This window comes from Anastrepha ludens, chromosome 4 (assembly GCF_028408465.1).
Source record: "Anastrepha ludens isolate Willacy chromosome 4, idAnaLude1.1, whole genome shotgun sequence".
Taxonomy (NCBI): Eukaryota; Metazoa; Arthropoda; class Insecta; order Diptera; family Tephritidae; genus Anastrepha; species Anastrepha ludens.
This window is the reverse complement of record NC_071500.1, coordinates 95,217,247-95,223,246: the sequence shown is the minus strand read 5'-3', so window position 1 is coordinate 95,223,246 and position 6,000 is coordinate 95,217,247. Positions and strand designations below refer to the sequence as shown.

Below are 6,000 nucleotides of genomic sequence, written 5' to 3'. Positions count from 1 at the left end.
TATCATTGTAGGGCATCACAACTAATCACTAATATCCTCCCGTTTCCTTTTTGCAGCCAAAAGTCCAACACAAAGCTCCTTTTACTTTCCAACATTCATTTTGAATACCAAAAGCTTCTCAAACCAAGCGTCTACATTCCAATGCAATGAACTCGCTGTTAGCTTCTATGCTACCAACAGCTGTTAATAGCACTGCAGCAAATGCAGTGTTATCACACTGGAAGCGTGGAAAGTCCACCCATTCTCTTGGCCACCACCTCCTACTGTACATCCATTTACAGCCAACTGTTGTGTTCATAAATACTGTTACATGCTGCTGTTGCTTCGGCTCGGCTAAGTGTCTGCCCGCTGCCGGTTGACAGTTGAACATTGCGTGACAGCAATTTTGTCAATTTGCCGGCAACATGATGTGTAGTCGGCTAAAGGACGTCGGTGCGTGTGAAGGTGTCAAAATTACTTTCGTATCAGAAAAATTGTAAACACTCAAGTGAAAAACAAAACAAACTCGAACGTGACTGACAGTGTACAACAAGTGGTGTTACTGCACGAACAGTGATAGGGCGTTGCTTTTAAGCAAAAGTGAGTGATGTTTGTTTGTTTATCCGTTTTTAAAGTGAAGAGGAAAAGCGAAAGTGAAAATACTCATAAGAAATATATAAAGTTTTGCATTACATGAAAAATTTGGTTGAAATGAAAAAGAAAGCGCTTAAAATAGTGAAAAAAAATTATTTCTCACTCTTCCTTGAAGCATAATTCAGAGGAGCAACGTCTCGTTAAAGTCAAAAGCGTTTGTAAGTTGAACTTACGCCTGGCCTGCAAAGCGTTTGTGAGGAATTGTAACTGATAAGTAAATTATTACTCAGTATTCACTTGCGTGTATTGTAAGTGTTTTTCTAGGTAATAAGAAACAGCATTACTGTTAGATTTTTGAAAGAATGTCCAGTGAAAAAGCAAAAAATGTTGATATTCTTCCTTAAAAACGAAAAGATCGAAAGTAGATAATAAAACAAAAAAAAAAACAAAAATAAAAATAAAAATAAAAAAAGTTAAAAAAATAAAAAATAGAGACATTGAGCAACAATATTTTATTATTATATAACATAGATTGAAAGGCTCCACAGAGTTCCACAGTTGCCTGCAAAAAGGCAACATCTATCTCTCTCAAACAGCTATAAAGTACTTGCGCATGGTAGGTAATTTTTAAAATATTTAATTTTTATTTAAAGCTTATGATTTAACTTTTTGTATGATGATTTAACTCTCTCAGCTAAAAAATCGCTAGTAATTTTTTTTTACGTAAAAAAATTATCGAAAACGAATATTCTTTCGTCAACAGAGTTTTTAAAATGCTTAAGCAAAACTGGTACTCGATTCTGATAACCCAAAATACTAAATATAGGGTTTTTTAATAAGAGGTGATATTTTGATATTCAAAGAAAAATGCTATTTTTTAATATAAATGATCGGATGTTTATTTCATTATAAAGAGAAAGGTATGCCGTTAATAGTGGTAATAACATCAGGCAAATGAGCACCACGACCACGCTTACAGAACAATATCCTTTTCATGAAATTTTCCATAACCGAATTGCGAAGTGGTATGCCCTATGTCCTAGATAGTCTCACGAATTACAAGTTTGAGGTCTGGAATTGACCCTGAGCTGTTGGCGTAGACCTTCTCTTTCACGTGGCTCCAAAGAAAAAAGTCGCAAGGTGTTAAATCACAAGATCTCGGTGGCCAATTGTGATCACCTCTTCGAGGGATAACACGGTCCGGAAAGTTTTCTCGTAAAAGATCAATGATTTCGTTGCTTGTGTGGCACGTAGCGCCGTCTTGTTGAAAATAAGCGCTGTCTAGATCAATACCATCTTAATCATCTCTCGATAGCGCAATCCATTCACCTTGGGCACCTGTTATTGGAAAACCCTTTAGATAAATAAATAAAAAAAATACTAAAAAAAATATATCCAATTATTCATTTCTTTAGCCCGAGAATTAAACCTTAATTTTGAAGAAGAAATCTTGCAAATACAACCGCATTAAAGTGATTAACATATTAAAAAGAAATCAAATATTTTTTTTGTAAAATACTATAAAAACATTAAGTATTTTTGTATATATTTTATATTTTCACTTTGACCATAGCTTTCCATTACGAAACAAGTTACAACATTTCTTGAATCCCGAAAATCCAAATATATATATTTTTACATACAAATCGCCGATTTTCCATTGAAATTTTCAGACCTTTTCCACAATTCATACGAAATATTTTCAGAATGAAAAGTTATTAACATTTATAATTCAAAGAAAATTTTACAGGAATATGTTTGCTAGCAGCCGCCGTAACAGTGTGTATGTACGGGACTATCACAGGTTCGAAACCCACTGTAGGCAAATAATAGAACCAGCTTTTACTAGAAGTGATCGCGTCTCATTAGGCAATAGCAGGCTTCTATGTGAACTCCTGCCATGAAAAAACTTTTATTAAAAACACATCCGTTGCTCAGCAGCGACATACGACGGTAGGTCCTTCGCTTTGTGGCGCAACGAAGCGCAACACAAATTGACAAAAAAGCTTAGTGAAAAAGCTGAGGCACAACATTTTTGCTTTGTGCCTGTTGTTTTTGTTGTTGTAACATAACGAAATTTTGCCCTGAAATGTTGGTCAAATACTGCTGAGGGGACAGTTCCTGACCGTATCACAGGTCTGTGTGGTTGCTTGTCTATTTGTAATTGATTTCGAATGAAAACGATCCGAGAATCCTCTGATTTTTTTAAACTTATTTTTTTATGAATATATCGTAGGCAAAGACTGCGAGTACATTTGAGTACAGGTTGATCTTTCGAGCACATGAAGTTTTTAAAAAGTGGAGTTAAAAACACCCTCAACTCCATGTTTATGAGTTTTTGCTTCACACTTTTCTCTGAGTGTGCAATTTAAGAGCCCAGTTTCTTCATCAATGCACAAAACTACCACGAAAATCAGGCTCATATAAAATAGTTATTGCGTTCCGAAGACTTGTGATATTAAATCGAGCGGATCGGGTATTGGGTGCCCGTCTCCTCGCAGGACGCTTAAGTACTCGTCCTTTATTTGGAGTAGCAATAAAATCTTACTGGGCTGGGGAATACATTTCTCGATTAATTTGTTGATGCCGTTCCGCAAAAATCTATTGGTCTTGACACAAGCCAAACTGGTTCTGAGCCAGTTTTTAAGAAATGGAAGGTGACGCCCCTCATATGGTTTGAAAGGGAAGGGAAAAGATAGTAATCGGTCTGCGCAAGCTCCGGAGATTACGGCAGCATCCGCGAAGGACCTCCCATTCGAGCTCTTGGAGTGCGGCTTTGACGACTTATGCAGCATGGAGCCTGACGTTATCGTGAAGGAGTATGGTTTGACCATGTCGATCAGGTATTCCCAGTCGAATAGCCTCATTCACGCGGTATAGCTGGGCAATGTAGTGGTCTTTGTTGACTGTATCATTCTTTTCGAGCATTTCCCAGTGCACCATGCACCCATACTCTCCCAGTCCCACCAAACAAATATCATGAACTTCTTTGGATAAAGATCCGGCTTGACTCTCGGCTTTCTCGTACCTCCTGGAGTCCACCACTCATTTCTATGCTTCATTTCTCATCTCTCGGAACGATTCGGAAGAAAAAGTGCTGTTTATGGCCGCATATTGCCGATGGCGAGCGAGATGTTGAGAAGCAATTTTAAGGCGATTTTCTTTGTTTTTGTTTTTTGAACTCGTGTGGCATGCAGCCTCCCAATTTTTCGCTAAATCCCATTGATTGAAGGTGACTGAGAACAGTTTTTTGATCGCACTCCATTTTTCCCGCCAATTCACGACTGGTTTGGCGACCATCGTCCTTCAAACCTTTGAGACGTTCTTCATCGAATTCAGAAATCCTTCCGCTACGGGACGTGTCATCGATGTCAAAGACGCCTTTTTTGAACTTTTCAAACCATTTGCGTGCTATAGACTCGCCTATAACACCTTCTCAATACACATCGCAAATGTCCCGGGCCGCTTCGGCAACTTTTTGACCTCGATGAAAAGTAGAGAAGAGCAGGTGTCGAAAATGTTGACTTTTGCCTCCTGGGTATTCCATTTCTAAGCCTCAAAAATAGTAAAAAATTAAATAACTCAAAAATATAATTAACGTAATTTTGTGGAGCAGAAAGAGTTCTATCGAATGAATACTAACCCTTCGCCAAACAGCAAATAAATCGCTATAAAATAAAAAGAAATATATAAAGACTATTCCTAAACACAATTATTCCACAACCCAATAATTCTTCAACTCCAAAACCTGCAGGAGTTCAAATACTGGAAACTGCAGAAGTTATAATATTTGTTCCGTGTCACTCTCACTTCCTCAGATACACGAAAAGTTAATCAGTTTCTGTAGCCGGCTTATTCTCAGTGGGCCAATTCCTGAATATATTATTTTTATTACTGGAAAATATTTAACATTCCATAATTTCAGCTTATATTTAATATGCTATGTAAAAACAGTTTATGTTAATTTGGAACTCCTGGAGATACTTATTTCATTTTTAACTATTATTAATGATGTAGAAACGTATCATTTCAGCAGCGACACAATGTTTGCTCTCTGATAAGATAACAAAGAATATCTAATGATGAAGATAAATATAATATAAATATGCCGTTATCGAATGCAATAAAATCGTGAACTTATTTGCGAAAAATATATTATAAAAACGTGTAAACTCACAATGACCTACACAAAGCCTTTATTTATTTACTTTTATAGTAAACAATTACAAAAGTCAACCAGAACACTACGCGATCACGGGTGGGAAAACTATAGAAGAAAATAAACTGTATTGAGTCGATGCCAGATAAAAGTTATCAAACACCACTCCCATTAAGCAAACATTTTCACCTCCCTCACTACAAGAAATATTATAGCAAATATTATGTATCGGGTGTTTTTTAGCTGCATGGGAACTATCGATATCGATAATAATGGTTTGGTAGCTGCGAAAGGCAAATTGTGTTGCCATTTCTGTTCAGTAAGGCTTGGCTAGTCAGCGTGAATCGTTCAAAGCCCTCGCTTCATTTGAAATGCGTTTTTTTGGGTGTTTCTTTGAAAGCATGTAAAACGAAAGCGAAGAAAACTTTTTTTCTTTTGTTTTGAGTATTTTATTTTTTAATTCATTGTTAAGAAATAAAAATTTTTTTTTGTCATACAAGGTTCGTTCAAAAAGTTGGCAGCCTTTAAAAAATCAACCTTCGAAATGTGAAGGATCTGCCGTTGCGGTGAATGGCGAACGCTATCGAGCCATGCTGCCTAAATTTTTGTTTTCAAAACTTAATCGACGATATTCCGTTCCAACAAGAAGGCGCAACTTGCCATATAGCGCACTTAATAATCGATTTATAGTAATATTCAAGTCACCATTGACGCCATACGGACAGATTTCTCGGAAAAAGTAGGCAAAAATTAAACTGATCGAATGGACCATGTAACTCGTAGCCCTGGCGAGCATATGCCGGATATCATATTCAAAAAGAAAACTCAGTGCAATTATCTACCAGATTATAATGAAAAAAATGCAATCCAACAATATTTCTGTGTCTTATTATAATGTTAAGTTCTCAACCTCTTCAAAAAAACACCCGATGCTTATATATGTAGGTATACCTTCTATGAGCATAAAAAGGTTACTTAGTGTCAACGATAAAATATCTAATAATTCAAACCGTGTTTGTTTGCGACTCCAGTACAAGATTATTACTTATGCTATATTCTTGCAAGGTCCTATGGATCTACATGGCTATGATAAAACCTATTATCACCTATGCATCAGTGACCTGGATGAGTAGACTCTCTCTCGTAGGAGTTAGGCGGGTCTTATCGAGACTACAACGCACTGTGACCATCTGTTGCAACGGAGCTTTTCCGACTACTTCAGGCCCGGCATTACAGGCTCTGGTTGGATTACCACCACTTAATGCTTT

At 36.8% G+C, this 6,000-nt stretch overlaps 1 protein-coding gene across 1 annotated transcript in view; it reads left to right on the top strand.

Annotated features, from left to right (window-relative positions):
- The first annotated feature begins 1,069 nt into the window (after window positions 1–1,069).
- LOC128860262 (somatostatin receptor type 2-like) overlaps window positions 1,070–6,000 on the top strand; it is a 77,211-nt gene continuing 72,280 nt past the window's right edge. The window contains exon 1 of the mRNA XM_054097675.1: window positions 1,070–1,189. The gene's annotated coding sequence lies outside the window, so the exon portion shown is untranslated. The remainder of the gene's footprint in view (window positions 1,190–6,000) is intronic.